The sequence below is a fragment of the Schistocerca nitens genome, chromosome 2 (genome assembly GCF_023898315.1).
Source record: "Schistocerca nitens isolate TAMUIC-IGC-003100 chromosome 2, iqSchNite1.1, whole genome shotgun sequence".
NCBI lineage: Eukaryota > Metazoa > Arthropoda > Insecta > Orthoptera > Acrididae > Schistocerca > Schistocerca nitens.
The window spans coordinates 915,580,941-915,599,878 of record NC_064615.1 but is presented as its reverse complement, the minus strand read 5'-3'; positions in this window follow the sequence as shown (position 1 = coordinate 915,599,878).

Genomic DNA, 18,938 nt, shown 5'->3' with positions numbered 1-18,938 from the left:
CGACAGCCGACGAGTGCGACCAGGAACTGGTATGTTACAACGGGTGACAAATCTCGGATTAGTTAGTTAGTTACACGTTAGTTAGTTACACGCTCCGTAGACCAACTGAACGATTATTTTTCTAAATGATGAGGAAAATATGATTTTTAGTTTCGGATAAAATAATTTTGATTATTGGTCCATGTCACTGTAACTACTGAAACAGCTACATTGCTGACCTTTCGGCCGACTTGCTGCGATCCACTTCAAGTGTGCCCAATACCGAAACTTATCTTGTCCAAAATGACACCGACCGTAGAAGCCTTTGAACTTATTATTATTTTATAATATTCCGTGCCGTAATCGGTAAGAACAGAAACCTTACAGGATCAATTTGTTGTCCGTCAGTCTGTCCGAATGTTCAAAACTCTTTTTCACAATAACGGGTAGACGTACCAAGTTGAAATTAAGGTGACAAATTATGGTGTACGGCCACTTGGTGGCGTAAAAAAATTGAAGCTTCTTCGTCATGACAGTCAATAGCTCTAGTCATTTACGTCATATACACTGAATCGCCAAATAATTTGGTTTGGGTACGCGTATTCAAATACAGAGATACGTAAACAGGCAAAATACGGCGCTGCGGTCGGCAGCGCTTATATATATGACAAGTGTCTGACGCAGTTGTTAGACCGGTTAGTGCAGCTACAACGGCGCGTTATCATGATTTAAGTGAGTTTGAACGTAGTGTTACAGTTGGAGCACGAGCGATGGGACACAGCATCTCCGAGGTAACGATGAAGTCGGGACTTTCCCGCACAACCATTTCACGAGTGTACCGTGAATATCGGGAATCCGGTAAAACATTTGATCTCCAACATCACTGCAATCGGAAAAAGATCCTGCAAGAACGGTACCAGCGACGACTGAAGAGAATCGTTCGACGTGACAGAAGTGCAACCCTTCCACAGATTGCTGCAGATTTCAATGCTGGGCAATCAACAAATGCCAGCGAATCATTCAACGAAACTTCATCGATATGGGCTTCCGGAGCGTGCATGTCAGCAGGAACTGTTCAAACTGGTGGAGGCTCTGTAAGGATGTGGGGCGTGTGCAGTTGGAGTGACATGGGATCCCTGGTACGTCTAGATACGACTCTGACAGGTGACTCGTATGTAAGCATCCTGTCTGATTACCTGCATCCATTCATGTCCATTGTACATTCCGACGGACTTAGGCAATTCCAACGGGACAATGCGACACCCCATACGTCCAGAATTGCACAGAGTGGCTCGAGGAACATTCTTCTGAGTTTAAATACTTCCGCTACCCACCAAACTCCCCAGACATGAACATTATTGAGCATATCTGGGATGCCTTGCAACTCGCTGTTCAGAAGAGATCTCCACATCCTCGTACTCTTACGGATTTATGGACAGACCTGCAGGATTCATGGTGTCAATTTCCTCCAGCACTGCTTCAGACATTAGTCGAGTCCATGCCACATCTTTCTGCGGCACTTTTGCGTGCTCGCGGGGACCCTACTCGATATTGGGAGGTGTACCAGTTTTTTTGGCTCTTCAGTGTATTTTGATACTCGTAAACTCACTCATCAAAACCTATAGGGTACTTCCTGTTACGCTAGAATTACTTCCCGTTGCTCTAGAATTATGGCATTTGGCAAGAAGAAACGTCTCTTAGTACAAACAAATGGCAAAATTCGATAGCGGATAATTTGTAATTATGTCACATTCATTCTTGGTTGTTTGGTATCTGACTGTCTCTCTGTTCATCCATCTGTTGAAATGACTTTTTCTCAGGAACAGGTATCAAGTAGAATTTTAGGTCAAGTACAATCAGTTACTGTCCCTAAGTGTTGTAAAAAATCTAAGCTTCTAAATCAGTGCAGTCAAAAGATACGGCGATTGATGTCGCATATTTCGATTTCACAAACTCGTTGAAGCCTACAGGGCATTTTACGTCGATCTAGATTATGAGATTTCGCAATATTATGAAATTTGGAATTTACCATTAGAACTTACATTACATTCATCATGCATTAGAAGCATAATAGAAAAATATTACTGCATGCTAACATAAAATATAAATAGTTGTCATATTTTAATAAACAAATAAGAATATTTTATTAAAACTTCTCTCTCTACATACATAAACTGAAATCCCCTGCTCTCTCCTTTTTTGTATGTCCAGGCTAGTCTCAGGAACTTACCATCATCAACCATCAGCATCATCATCATCATCATCATCATCATCATCACCATCATACCTATCTTAAACAGTTTCCAACTCCATACTAGGTCTGTTTGAAACATAAGCCTCGCCATCTATTCCTGATTTCCCGCCATCTTTTTGTTTTCTCTCTCGTCCCGTTCTCGTCTCTTTTTTTTTTTCAACGCTCTCCTCCACATCTTTCAGCCATCGGGAACCGGGAACTAATGTAGAGATTTTGATACTGTCTTGAAGTTGCCGGGGCCAACATCTTGCAAGAATCGATATCGATAAGAGGCAAAAATCTTCGAGATTCTCAACTCCCGTGTTGCATGAACTATCTGTGTACGTAATTAACTTTATATGGAACACGGGGCCAATTTTTAAGTCCTACTCATACAACTACAATTAAAAACTTGGGATATTCCTTTTTGGTTTGGAAAATAGTTACTGACGAGACGTTACGATCTCACCACGCAACCTACGCAAGGAGTAAAGGGGAAACTGACGAGACGGGAATAGTACGTACTGTTTGTACGGCAGTGTTCACTACTGTCAGCATCTGCTTTTTTCTGCTACCTCTTGCAGTACTTCACATTCTACATAACGAATAGCTTAGAGTCTTGTCGCTAAGCAACACTACATTGTTGCTAGAGGTGTACTTAAGAGAAGAGGTATTTTTCTGCAGTGTCATTAGTGTTTCGGTACAAAGTATTTTCGAATTTTACGTCAGCCACTGAAATGTTCGTTGCACCTCAACGTCGCAGCTCCGATAGATTTGCAATCGGAATCCATACACTCTTCGCGACTCGCAGAATAATTTACGCGACGTATTGTTCCATGTATTTATTCGGAAACGTTTATTTGTGGGTGAGGACTAGACCTCAGCATTGCTACGCCATTGAATCAGTCTACAAAAAGGTCGCCAGCTTTGCTTTGACACGTGAGACAAGTTTAAAATAATCATTGCCGCTATACCACTAACACATACTCTGTAGCAATATAACTGCTTTCAGAAGGACTCCTAGGTGTACGCCCTAGACTGGGAAACTTACACAGCGCAGTCACTGCACCGACTACAGCTGGTTTACAGCAACACCTGCCAACCATCAGATTCAAATCAAAATAGGAGAGCAGTTCAAAGCGAATAGGGAAAAAGGTACACAAAAACCACAACATTTAATGTTTCCAATTAAAAAAACTGTAATATACTGGCGTCAATTACAACTCGGCAGAACTGTAATTTTCTTTAAAGCACCACTCCCACCTACCTCATGGACCAATGGTCTAATATGATGCACTTTCCTTTCCAGCATATGCACGCTGACTGAAAGGCAGCAGTTGCAGAAAGAACTAGAAGATTAACCAAATTTCACACTTGCGAACTCTTTCAAAGTTTTCCATAATAGCACGACCATTCATTCTTGGTTCGATATACTCAATACTTCAAAACATTATTATCTCAGAGTGCCCATTTCTCGCCTCTAAACGGACAAAGGTTGTCATCGGACTCCTTGCGAGTTTCAAACTAGCGCCGGCCGCGGTGGTCTCGCGGTTCTAGGCGCGCAGTCCGGAACCGTGCGACTGCTACGGTCGCAGGTTCGAATCCTGCCTCAGGCATGGATTTGTGTGATGTCCTTAGGTTAGTTAGGTTTAAGTAGTTCTAAGTTCTAAGGGACTGATGACCACAGCAGTTGAGTCCCATAGTGCTCAGAGACATTTTTGAGTTTCAAACTACTTTACAAAATTTTTTAACGCCCATGCCTTTCAACCAGTCAACTTCAGGAACAGAATTCAAGTATTCCCGTCGGCCATACCCTGCATCCACTCAAAACGTTCCTTTGGAAAGTGCTGCTCACTTCCAGGACGTTTCTAGAGTTTATTTCCAACAAGTTCTGAACGACATCTGCCATCATAAGTGTGTCGCTATCCCCTGATCTAGCATAGCAGGCCCTGACCACAAAACTTCAGGGATACGGAAAGACCAATCTGTCACATCCCGGCTGAAAAAAGCCTCATGCCATTGTGGATGAATCGTATTAATGATTTCCACAATAACCAAGAGCGCGAACCTACAGGATAGGGCAGAAAACATATTTTACATCACCACCACCGTTTAAGACTGCCCTCCCCCCCCCCCCCCCCCCCATTTCTATGTCATCAAACAGTATCGTCCTCCCTCGTCAGTCGTAAGTCTCGTCAGAGATGCGGGTATTGCTTACGACAGACAATAATCAATGAACGTGCACCAAACACTCTTCTCCTAAGGAAATAAAAAAAATAAACACCATGTGGATGAATCATGATAATCACTTCTTCGGACAGGAAAAGACCAGCGTTTCATGTCCACCATCACCAAGATCCTTACACACTAAGTACAAGCTCTAATTGAAGCAGGCGGAGATGGAGGTTCAGGAAACCGGTAATGTCTTTGCACAAGTCAAATTCCCGTCATTTGTCATAACGTCGAAGTTTATTGCCCTGGTCGGGATTTATACATCTCCTCTTGACAGCGTAAAAATTAATGTTCAACTATTCATTAAATATTTTTCTCTATCTCTGTTGTGAGATCATACTTACTACGATATTACGGACTATTTCGACACGCCAAAATAGACCGGAATATCTTAATAACTTTGTCAGTACTTCCCCTGGAAGTTTACAAATGGCTCAGATGGCTCTGAGCACTATGGGACTTCACTTCTAAGGTTATCAGTCCCCTAGAACTAACCTAAGGACATCACACACATCCATGCTCGAGGCAGGAATCGAACCTGCGACCGTAGCGGTCGCCCGGTTCCAGACTGTAGCGCCTAGAACGGCTCGGCCACCCCGGCCGGCGGAAGTTTACACTTTACAACTATTTTGAGACATTATGAGACAGTGTACAGCGGTTCACAACAAACCTTGAGAAACCCTCTCGTGGAGAATTACTTTCCATCACGACAACACCCATCTGATCGACGTTACGTGAGCCATACAGCAGCTGTTGTAGTCAGGTTGGTGACAAGTTTCGGTTACTTTCGCCTTTCAGCTCCGCCATTAAGTGCTTTTCATGAATACTAGGGGTCAGGTTGTTTAACTGCATTTTCGCAGCGCCCTGGATAGTTCAGAGCTATATCTAGAAGGGAAAAACCTCGCAGTAGCAAGTCTTTCTCCTACCAGCAGTCAAACAGTACGTTTGTTGACAACTCGGGGTCTACCTGTAAGGGGCGATCGAAGACCTTCCGTTCGAAGACCACAGAATCGTACTGTCCACTAGGCACAATCTCCGTGAGCACTGAGACAACCATCCCCCTGAAGCACCAGGTTGAAGATATCCGTTTGGTAAATATCGTGACGTACTGCGTGAGGCATTCCGTAACTGCCTGCAGCACATTCTCGCCCGACAGTCATCGTCCAGCCTTCAGTGCCATTTTTGAAGAGACTGAAGACGTGACAGCCAATGGAGAGAGATCAAGACCATACGGAGAATGCCCGAATAGCTCCCACCTGAGTTGGTGTAACGTCTGCCATACAAAATTTCCAAGATGGGGCCGTCTGTTATCATGAAGCAACAGCACACCTTGGCGCACCATACCACAACAATGGTTTTCTTCATTCTCAAACGGATGTCTACCCGGGTTGTCCTTCGGCAGTCGAGAAAAGAATAACAGCAAGTTGATCCTGTCGAGACCCCTTTGGTAATAACGTCGCCATAGTGCCCGTTTCTGCACTTATTTCACGCACGTCGGAAAGGCATGAATGCCACACCAATTCCTTGCCTACATGTCAGTGCTTATACACCCGCGTCGGTGCTGCAGGACGTTACATATACCCTGCAGCAATGCCCCAAAATGGCCCAGACAAATTAGTATTATTTAGTACATGGTGGTTACTATACAACATATTACAAACGTAAAACAATGGTAGTAATGAACAATAGTTAAACAGAACGTTAATATTTTGCAGGTATGGTGCAGTAATTTAATAGATGCACACTGATAATATTAAATTTAATTTCTCAATCGACCCAGCAGCACTGGAGTCCGTGTCAGGGTATCTTACTCACAGCCTAGATATGATGAAATATACTGCTACAACGATGCGTCGAATTGTCTGGAGTGTCTCATCACAGCAGATTGTTCGCACACTTCGCATACTCCATGGTGTGGGGATTCTATTAGCTGCCTTCCCTGGATCTGTGAAGAATGACATCAATATACTTCGACCTACTGCTGTATTTAAAACAATTTTGCAGCTTATCATGACTGGCCTGTCTGCTGTTTCACTGGGGCTGGGTTTGAGTCTCCATTTACGGCACCAGAGCAACAAGAGTGAGAGGTCATCTGTCAATATCCTTTTAGTTTCCTACGGACTTCTTGTGCATACCATGGCTAGGCCATCTGCGTAGCCGAATTTCCCGCTGTCAGTATAGCCGGCCGCTGTGTCCGAGCGGTTCAAGGCGCTTCAGTCCGGAACCGCGCTGCTGCTACGGTCGCAGGTTCGAATCCTGCCTTGGGCATGGATGTGTGTGTGATGTCCTTCGGATAGTTAGGTTTAAGTAGTTATAAGTCTAGGGGACTGATGACCTCAGATGTTAAGTCCCATAGTGCTTAGAGCCATTTGATTTTGCTGTCATCGTGAGTAATATCTGGAGTATATAGGCTGAAAACAATGAATGTAAGTACAGAGCCGTGTCAGAGTCTACAGAGTTATTCAGTTGCTGATTCCATTACGTAGAGTAGCTCGGTAATATCTATCACTCAACATATTATTTAACAGCTGAGCTACACATGGGCACGGGGTTATTCTTAGGAACTCATAACGAGTCTCTCCACACGGTATGGAAAGCTGCATTTAAATCAACAAATGCTAGGATGTTTTCAACTGTTCTTGAAAGTTTATTACAGTTAAAGTTGTCAGAGTACGAACGCGACCTGCACAGCTCTGACCTGTTCGAAAATCTGCTTGCTCCACCGCGATATGTTCCATAGTTCAGATACTAATTCGATTTGGGGACATTTCTTTCAGTACTTTATAGCAAGGACTAAGGAGAGCTTTAGGGTGATTGTTTTTCACTTCATCTACCGGTTTTTCTGAAGATTATTTTGTTCCTTTTAGCTCTTTCGGAACGTTTACGGTCTTTAGAAAAAAGAACATTGCCAACCACTTTAACTCAAGGGCCACTATTCACTAGAAATTTCTTGCGTTTACCAACAAAGCCTCAGACTTATACAGCGTTTATGCTGTTTAGTAATGTACTTACATCTTTCATTAGGACCGGATGTGCGTGTTCTGCATATGTTTGGAATTACCTTTGGCTCTTCTGACTCCTTTACAAGTCTTGTATACACTTTGCTTCTGGGAGATCTTGATAGGTATTAGATTCGGTCAGTAACTTCCTTTGGCACGATTTGATTGTTCTGTTTATTAACCGGCAGACCAGCCCAAAAAATCACCAAGAGGAATGCCTTTAGCTAGTAGCAATGAAACCATCAGTTAGTTTCCAAGGGGAAACTCAAGAAAACAGCGTCGTCGAAGAATCATACAATGTGGAGCTCAGCCAGTTCCCTTCGATCTCACAATTATTGTGCTGTTGAAATTTATATCATTGATTTTGACGAGTCACTACCGAGGACATTTGACAGTTGCTTCCACAGCAGACCTCTGTTTCTAGCGTAGGCGCGTAATGCACGTACTGAGTATTAGGTATTTCATAATCGTGTTCAGGGGTTTACTCCGCGTGGTCCGCACACGGCCCTATGTCGTATCCCTAAAGGGCCATCTGATTCTTGAGAATTCGACTCTGCAGGCGTGTGGCCCGACATCTCAGACGGGCAGCGTACTGGGATGAAAGACTAGCTAAAGGCAAATGGCTGTAGAAAGTATTTGAAAGAACTGGAGGAACACGTCTGTGACTCAGGAATACTGGAGCTCAATGGTCATAAAAAGAATGGATATCGGTGATTATTATGATGAAATAACAAAAGGTAGGGCATAAACTTATATCAAGGTAGTACAGAATTATCTGTTCCTTGCTTCTTTACTCTCTGGGGATGGCACTATTAACCAAGAGAATGAATCAGTTGAAAAGAATTGATGACTCATCTGCTACAAAAGAACTGCGCTGTTCTTTTCGCTTGGCTCGTTTGTACCTCTGTTTACGCAACAGTTCTCTCCTCCAGTCGTCAAGTACGCTACGCTCTGCTTGTTGTACTTTGTAACAAAGAACAATTTTATCCGGAGTCTCGTCTTTAACAAGAACGACCCAGAAACTCGCCTGATTATAGAGCAGCGTAAGGTCACAAAATTTAGTTTTGGATTACGATATATCGCGAATGGTGTCACAAAGTAAGGCACATGCAACCGAAACATTTACTCACACGTGTTGGAATGGCACTTTTCTTACTCTTCGTGACGGGAAAAAAATTAACATTGATGCCAAGGCAGGTCTTTCACTTTTTCCGATTTTTTTATGAGCAAGTACGGCACCTGTAATTTTGCATACAGCAGCAGGTTCAGATGAATATGCAGGTTCAGACGAGTATGTATTTAAAGTAGCGTTGAAGTCGTAGCCATTAGGAAATGCTCAATAACTTCAGTTTGTCGAGGATGAACGATGATATCTACCCTACATTTCTTGAAGAAAAGCATAATTGAATTACATATTTTTTTCTTAAAGCCGTAATACTATGCCATGTCAAATTTCATGGTAAAAGCTGTATATCGATGAATAAAACCACTACTACAGTTACTACCATTGCCATTGTGGCATTTAATGGCAGTGGTTTAGCGAAAATTTTGGAAACCTAGAACATGGTGGACTTAACTGTGATTCGAGTGTCTAAACAAGAACTGGACACGTATAATTCTCACACAGTACGTCCTGTTAATCTTGCAGTGCTATTGTCTGAAATAGTATGCCTGCAACGGTCGGGTTCTCCAATTAACAACTGTTAGCGTAAGTCAAACCAGTATTTCGAGGAAATGTGTTATACTGGACCTCTAGTAATAAATGAGCGATTGCTGGCATTCAGTACATGGGCTAAGTGAGAACAGAGTGTTATACTGATTGAGAGTAAGTCAAAGAAAGTGGGGAGGAGTAGCAGAAATGAGGGTAGTAACAGCGACCACATAGTAAACTAAATGAAGTAATTCAAATATCGTGCGATCACAGTAACGAATGCCGGACGAAGCAAGGATTATGTAATAATTAGATATAGTGCAAATACAAGGCTTAATATGAGAAATAAAGTTATGAAAACGTTCGTTGAAGCACAGTATTTTATCGAAGTGTGTCATGGGCTGCGGATAAATCACATAACAAGAAGAGGAAGAAGAAGAACAGAAGCCTTTCAGATGTGATGTTACATAACGATACTGCAAAGGAAGTGGACTGCTACAGTAAGAAATGAGGAGGTTCATTAGAATCTACAAGGAAAGGAATACGTGGAATACACTAACGAGAAGGAATAAGATGGGAGGGCTTGCATTAAGATTAGGGAAGAACTCTGATGGTACTAGATGGGGTCAAGTCGCCGAATATTGTAGGGGAAGACGGACATTGGAATATAACCAACAAAGAAATGTTGGTTGTAAGGGCTACTCTGAGATGAAGAGCGTACCATAGTAGAGAACTTTGTGACAGGCCGCATGAAGCAAATCACAGGATTTATAACAGAAAAAAGTCGAAAACTACATATATTTCATAGCGGTCCCCTATTATTCAACGCATTCTGTTCAGTGTTTTCCCAAGAAACAGCACCCAACCCCGAAACATAGTGGCAAAAGGAATGTAATACACCAACCTACGGCTACCTTAACGTCCTTATTGAATTCAAAACGATTTCCAACAACAAATTTATTTTAGTACGAGAGTAGTACTAGGAGAATCCTAGTGAACAGTATGGACGTTCTAATAACTCGTGCTACTAATACTCCACTACCCCTACTGGCAACGTACCTTGGAGGTAGGTGCATTGTTTTTTCAACCGAAGCCTCGCGTCATCAGTCTTTCACCCAGATGATTCAGATGACATGCGTAACATTCGCCAGTAATTGTTTTAACATTTTCAAGGATTTCAATAGGAAGAATACGTTTTGCATTTCAGAAAAAACTTCCCAGAATATTTCCGAGACATGAAGTTGACGCATTTGTACTATCCTTTTTTTGTTCAAACCTGTGTCAGAATAAGAAAAAATATTCTGGTGCTATGCCGCTCTTAAAAGCTATCGCCTGTATCTCAATTTACATTTAAGTCAGTTAAAATATCCTTTTAATATGAAAATAAGTTCCAATTGCCATGGTAATTCTAGACCACTGTTTTTAAATCTGGAATGATGGGAACTTATTTTTAGCGGTGACTCAAAAGGACTGCCTTAGAAAAGCTACATAATGGAAATGCCAGTATATTTTCGATGAATAGAAGGAAAAATAGGGAAAATGTAACTGATTGAGAGAGCTTCAGGTGCACCAGAGAAGAGATTTCCCAATGATATCGTGTGTTGCTGTTGTGTTCTGTGTTTAAGACCCCAAGCTATTGCCCGCAACTCAAATAAGTGACAAAAATAATTTGTAAGGCTTTATTTTTTTTTTCATTAATAGCGAGCCTTTATATTTCCTGTTTCATTAACATCTGATAATTTTGTGGTGAGTTTCTGACAAATTCATTGGTTTTACGGCATGTATCCTCAAGGACATTTCGTAACACATTCGCAGATACACGCAGCCTTAATATCGACCTACGGTCAGTCCTCAGAAAGAATATCGTTATATTCTTGAAGCTTATGAGGCTAGTATTTGTTGAATTTCCCTTTTGGAGAATCGGGTTCCCCCTGACTACTCGTGAAGTGTGAGCGGAAATGTACACGCTGCTTTAAAAGCCAATATATGTTAGGACCACAAGCACTAAACCCTCCAGCGATTTTATCAAATTATCCAGCCATTAATAACCCCGGCCTACAGAACAGTCATTACGGCGGTGGACACCATGTTGAACATAAATCACTCGTGTAGTTGGTATTACAAGCGCTGTTTCATGCAACATCCCCCTACACCTAAATCGTACTCAACCTGGCAAAAGCGTTTATATCGACTTGCTTAGCACGATATTGGGTAAGTACAGCTACCTTGCAAAACACACTGTTTTTATGTAAGTGAGTTACTTCAGTTTGGTTCACTGTGATTGTGTTTCACCTGTGTGAAACATACTGAATACTGCTAAAAATCCGTTAGGAAAAGGAGTTAATAGTGCCTTTGTTCTTTGTCAGGTTAATGATTATTTGTGACCATCATAGTGAAGGAAGAGAAGACGGCAAAATTCCTTTAGATTCTTCCTAAATAATTTCAACTGTAGTACATAATAAATATTCTGCAGTGAAAATTTGTTTACTTATTTCATTACATGTAAATCCTATAGTGAGTTATAGTCCAATTATGGCTACTGGCACAGTTAAAGTACAGAATAAATTTAGAATTCGTAAGTATTTTCAAATATATCAAATGTATACAGTGTATGTCATCAAGATGGACAAACTTAGGTCAATGCTTTGTTTCCATAAACGATGAGAAAACGAGAGATACGCGTATGTTGCATGAACACAGAAGAAACTAAACTCCTCGCTATCCTGAGGGCTTACTTGTTGGCGAACATTAGTGTACGACTCTTTTTCACACTTTAATCGTGCCCTAATGCAACGACAATTTGCGTCAAAATTGATCACTTTATTGTTTGCGGACGAATAGTTTACTACAGATGTGTTTTTCTAGAGGGCAACAGTGGCGTACATTGTTAACAGTCTCACAGAAACCACCAAGAAGGAAGTTTTTGAGCAGTGGAAAAAACTAACATAGACGTGCGTGTACTCAAACGGGTCGTCACTAATTAGGCGCATTACGTCACCAGTTGTCTTTAGTTTATAATTGTCGTGTTAGGCAGAGTGTATATTACAATCAATAATGGAATACGTATTTAGGCATTTCGACTGGATAGTCGGTATTAGTGTGTGTCGGAGAGTATATGGACTGCAAACCCATTCCTCAATGAGGAAAGCTCACAGTGCTTCTTTCGCCTCTGAAAACTATACTTTAAAATGAGAAATGACATTTGCACCGTGGTTTGCTGTACACGTTAAACTGTAACTCTCGCAATAACTGGCTGGATGAGTTAAAAAGTTGGTGGAAGACAAAGCCATAACAAGACCAACAGAACCATCCATACTGAAGGAGTGCAGTGTTCAAGACATTCTTTGGGTTGAAGACATCCTAAACATTGTTATTTTCAATTATAAAAAAATCTTTTAACATTTTTTGGAGAATTTTTGGAAATGTATGTACAGTAATGGTGTGTCATAATATGCTAGTCAATCAAAAGTATCCGAACACCTATTACTGGACATTAATATGGTACACCACCTTATTAAATGTATCTGGACACCTATTAATGACCATTAATGTGGGCTGCGTCCACCCTTCACTTCCAACACGGCTTCAACGCTGCTGGGGACACTTCCAGTGAGGTGTGTGGACGTCCTAGAAGAGTAGCAGTCCATGGTTCCTCAAGAGCCGAGACCAGAAAAGATAGTGGTGTTGACACTGGGCTCTGGAGACAAGTCGAAATTCTAAGTCATTCCAAGTGTACGCCATTCTGTCATTCATTGGGTTCGGGTCTCGACTGGGGCAGTCCACTATATTTCAAATGGTTCAAATGGCTCTGAGCAGTATGGGACTTAACATCTGTGGTCATCAGTCCCCTAGAACTTAGAACTATTTAAACCTAACTAACCTAAGGACATCACACACATCCATGCCCGAGGCAGGATTCGAACCTGCGACCGTAGCGGTCACGCGGTTCCAGACTGAAGCGCCTAGAACCGCACGGCCACACCGGCCGGCCCCACTATATTTCTAGAAGGTTACTGTCCACAGACCGTAACCTCGCAGACCCTGCTTTATGAAAGAGTGTGTTGCCATATTGACAAAAACAACATATCGTTATTGATTAGATGCAACGAAGTCCGTAAGAGTAATAACTTGTTAACGTTGTTGATAAAAGTATTATTGACTGCAACTCAAATAATCTTTTGCATTTGCCCTGTGAGATTCGTACATTGACAGAACCAGCCACGTTTTAGAGACTAAAGTCATGGCTGTCTCTGACTTAAAGCAGAGCACAGAGGTTGAGCCGGACTCAGAATTTCCAGCCATTACTGCCGCTGTCTTACACACACACACACAAAGTTTAAGAGTGTTAAGCATGAAACAGCGACCCAGTCACCGAGTCGAGGGGGATGTGAGGGTAGTTAATTTACATCAGGGTTTAATTGAGCAATTTTAACGTTCGCTGCCAGCTAGTTACTGCCATCATGCACTCTGAGAATCTATTGGTGTTCTGGGAGTATTTCTTCAACTGTATCTATATTATAGTATCACATTATGCTTTCATGTGTCCACCCACCTGTGCCACTTTATTATTTCAACCCTATGTCCATTTTTTAACCGTTTATTTGTTTGATTCAATGGGTAAATCATTTGTTTGATGTCTTCGAATAGTAAACCAAATTGTTTTTGTGAACGCTAGTTTCATTTTGTAGTTATATGAGATCTTTCATTAACATACCTGAGTAAGGTACGTTACCTGTACTTTCATGCTTATTTGGGGCATCCCTACTAATTTTCACTCAGTAAAACGTTATTTCTTGAGAGACGATGTTGCTCTTATATTTACATAATCTTTTGCGGAGCTTCTGTTTCATGTAGGAGACTGGGAATCAAACTTATAGCATCCTAGGGGCATGCTAGACAGTTCAACTGGCGCTTCATAAACGCCGAAGCAACTTTATACCTCTCCACAGCGTAATACCTGGACCACGAAAAAGTTCATGTTCGACAATGTTTCTGGGTGCATTACTTGTTCCCACCTAATACCCCATGAGGGCACGTTTTGTCGAAAATGATCGTTTCTGTGGTCCAGCTGTTATGGTGTGCAGACGCGTAATGTAGCATGGGCATACACAGAAAACTTTGAGCAAGGTACGACTACACTCACCGATCAGCATCATTGTGACACTGACGTCTATTCAGAAGTGCTTCCGGCCCTGACATAATTATTGTGGACCACAGGATATTCAGTGGACTGCCTTGCTCATTCCTCCGACTTAAATCGCAAAGAACACCTGTGGGAAGCGTCGGAGAGATGAAGAACGAAGTTCCACCTTTTAACGTCCGAGGGACCACCAAGACTCGCTGTGACTTCAGTGTAATTATTGTCTTTAATAAAAATGTCATATATCACTGCATATTTTTTTCAGTTATCTTCTATACTACGCTGTAGCAGTTCTTTCTGTGTATGGTCCTAGTTACATTAGACTTGTTATTTGGCAGTGACGCATCATGTGGAAATTACTTTCGTCCTCAAGTTTAGCAGACTAGTGTATTTACTCAAACATGTTTCGACACCTATGTGTCGTTCTCTATGGGTCTAGATTTACTTTTATATAAATATTACACAAAACTAAATGTAATCCTTGTTTTGTCCGCGTCAGGCCTAAAACCTATAATATGTGCATTTTATATTTTGTTCTGGAAGCTCACCTGAAACTACATTAAGTATGAAAGTGGATCTGTACGGATCGGCTTGTTGTTATGCCTTTCTCTCTTTCTCTCTCTCTGACACACTAACACACACACACACACACACACACACACACACACACACACAGGCTCGCGCGCGCGCGCGCGCTCGCGGTCGAGCACAGGCACAAATACATTGAGTTCCACTGCAATAAACTCACCAAGAAAACTCGAACCAAAAACTTAAAATTAGCGTAACACTGGGCAAAAACAAAACGAGCAACAAATGAGTGGCAATAGCGACATAGCGTCTCGCGACGAATATGACGACATAGTATTTGTGCGAAAATGAACGTTTAAGCTCAGATGAGAATGAAGTGTAAAAAGGTGCGCGTTTCCAAATCATAAAAAGACATAAAAACAAACCGACCCGTACAAATCCAAAGATAATGTGGCTTCAGATGAGCAAACAAACAAATAAAAAAATCGCGTGTTTTCCTTAGTTCTAAAATAGAAAGATATCGACACCAACAACAGATGGCATATCGGTGTTGAAACATGTTTGGTTATCCATGAAAAATGAAATCCATTGTTTCTTGCAGAATGTGGAGTTCAAATATACTCAAATTGTATTCGAAAATACGGAAAATAGTTAACAGGACCTTCCAATGACACTAATATGATACGTGTATCTATTTTATGCGGACTGGAATTGAATTAACAAAGCTAGCTGTGCTTCCTGAAACTATGCCGATTATTTATGCAACGGCCTAAAAAAGCATTTTCTTGACAATTTTTTGGGCGGAGGGAAAGACAATGGAAAAATAATACTAGGAATAATTATTGGGCCTGTAATTAAGTATATAACAAAAAATTGTCGGAAAATATTACAAAATGGTGACGATACAGCAGTTCTCCCGAAGCATGTTGAATTTGAGGCGATCTGCGGCACGCACTATATGAGATGTCGGTTTGAATGTGCAAAAAAGAAAAAATGTTATGTAATCTACATGAGCGTAGCTAGTGAAACATTTTCGGGATTTCAGAAGTATTTCTTTTTGTGTAATGGGCGAATACTTGAATAAAGTCGTTCAATTTTCATTCGTTAATAAATATTGCTTATATTAACTAACCGAAAATTCTCTAAGTGGTTCACTCTGAAATGTTATTTGAAAACCGTGGTTAAATTTTTAAAGAAAATGAAAGAAAACGGTTATAGTTATAGTGCGTGTCACTTTGAAATAATCATGTTGCGAGAAAAACGCGTTTTAAGATTTGAATTGTGTTATAGATATGAATAAATGAAATAAATTCTAGTTTTAGGATGCTCTTACCATTAATCTGCTACCCTAGGACTAGCCTGTCGTACTGATGCGTTGCGATATAAATCATATCCACTACTTTAACATAAAGCTATTAAAGTGCCGGTCGTGGCAATTCCAGGAAGGCACAAAACTTCACAATCCCATTTAGCCCTACACGAGGCAGGCGCGTTGCTAGGACGATGCGTAGGCAGTCGCTTTGCTAGGACGATTCGACAGTTGATTTCACATGTGTGCCGTATAAGTTTGCTGCTCGGTACAACAACTTCCTGGCAGCAATAGTCTGGACAAGCAATAGTTTTTGTGTAATCTAAGCCTTCAGGAGTTGGTTCTTGCAACGTGATATCTGCATTGCTCATTTTACGTTTCACGTGTTGGTAAATAACTGCAAGAAAATTTGTAATCCTATTGCTCAATCCTTAACTGACATCAAAATCTCGGTCACTGTCTTTCGATTTCTTAATAGAGGCACTGACTCCTTCAGAACTGCTCTCAGCCTCATATGTATTCTTTGGACGCATTGATGAGATACTGCTTCGACGCTGCGTTGAATACGATGTTTCCGGAGCACACTTCCTTATCACTCATTTTTACTTCTAAGACAAAACTTATACTATAAACTATCAAAATTCGATACTGCATACAAAATCAATATTCCAAGGTAAAAATTGTCTTTTTCGTGCTCGCACTGAGGCTTGCTGACGCCTAGCTATCGTATTATCTTTGTGAAATATACCCAGACACTACAGGGTGTATCGCGTTGGCGCACGTAGGCCGTCTCGGGTCATCCGAGACGCTAGGGGAGGAGCCCGGAATTCCATGTTGTTGTGGTCTTCAGTCCTGAGACTGGTTTGATGCAGCTCTCCATGCTACTCTATCCTGTGCAAGCTTCTTCATCTCCCAGTACCTACTGCAACCTACATCCTTCTGAATCTGCTTAGTGTATTGATCTCTTGGTCTCCCTCTACGATTTTTACCCTCCACGCTGCCCTCCAATGCTAAATTTGTGATCCCTTGATGCCTCAAAACATGTCCTACCAACCGATCCCTTCTTCTAGTCAAGTTGTGCCACAAACTTCTCTTCTCCCCAATCCTATTCAATACCTCCTCATTAGTTACGTGATCTACCCACCTTATCTTCAGCATTCTTCTGTAGCACCACATTTCGAAAGCTGCTATTCTCTTCTTGTCCAAACTGGTTATCGTCCATGTTTCACTTCCATACATGGCTACACTCCATACAAATACTTTCAGAAACGACTTCCTGACACTTAAATCTATACTCGATGTTAACAAATTTCTCTTCTTCAGAAACGATTTCCTTGCCATTGCCAGTCTACATTTTATATCCTCTCTACTTCGACCATCATCATTTATTTTACTCCCTAAATAGCAAAACTCCTTTACTACTTTAAGTGTCTCATTTCCTAATCTAATCCCCTCAGCATCACCCGATTTTATTTGACTACATTACATTATCCTCGTTTTGCTTTTGTTGATGTTCATCTTATATCCTCCTTTCAAGACACTGTCCATTCCGTTCAACTGCTTTTCCAAGTCCTTTGCTGTCTCTGACAGAATTACAATGTCATCGGCGAACCTCAAAGTTTTTACTTCTTCTCCATGAATTTTAATACCTACTCCGAATTTTTCTTTTGTTTCCTTTACTGCTTGCTCAATATACAGATTGAATAACATCTGGGAGAGGCTACAACCCTGTCTCAGTCCTTTCCCAACCACTGCTTCCCTTTCATGCCCCTCGACTCTTATAACTGCCATCTGGTTTCTGTACAAATTGTAAATAGCCTTTCGCACCCTGTATTTTACCCCTGCCACCTTCAGAATTTGAAAGAGAGTATTCCAGTTAACGTTGTCAAAAGCTTTCTCTAAGTCTACAAATGCTAGAAACGTAGGTTTGCCTTTTCTTAATCTTTCTTCTAAGATAAGTCGTAAGGTTAGTATTGCCTCACGTGTTCCAACCTTTCTACGGAATCCAAACTGATCTTCCCCGAGGTCCGCTTCTACCAGTTTTTCCATTCGTCTGTAAAGAATTCGCGTTAGTATTTTGCAGCTGTGACTTATTAAACTGATAGTTCGGTAATTTTCACATCTGTCAACACCTGCTTTCTTTGGGATTGGAATTATTATATTATTCTTGAAGTCTGTGGGTATTTCGCCTGTCTTATACATCTTGCTCACCAGATGGTAGAGTTTTGCCGTGACTGGCTCTCCCAAGGCCATCAGTAGTTCTAATGGAATGTTCTCTACTCCCGGGGCCTTGTTTCGACTCAGGTCTTTCAGTGCTCTGTCAAACTCTTCACGCAGTATCTTATCTCCCATTTCATCTTCATCTACATCCTCTTCCATTTCCATAATATTGTCCTCAAGTACATCGCCTTTGTATAAACCCTCTACATACTCCTTCCACCTTTCTGCCTTCCCTTCTTTGCTTAGAACTGGGTTGCCATCTGAGCTCTTGATATTCATACAAGTGGTTCTCTTCTCTCCTAAGGTCTCTTTAATTTTCCTGTAGGCAGTATCTATCTTACCCCTAGTGAGACAAGCCTCTACATCCTTACATTTGTCCTCTAGCCATCCCTGCTTAGCCATTTTGCACTTCCTGACGATCTCATTTTTGAGACGTTTGTATTCCTTTTTGCCTGCTTCATTTACTGTATTTTTATATTTTCTCCTTTCATCAATTAAATTCAATATTTCTTCTGTTACCCAAGGATTTCTATTAGCCCTCGTCTTTTTACCTACTTGATCCTCTGCTGCCTTCACTACTTCATCCCTCAGAGCTACCCATTCTTCTTCTACTGTATTTCTTTCCCCCATTCCTGTCAATTGTTCCC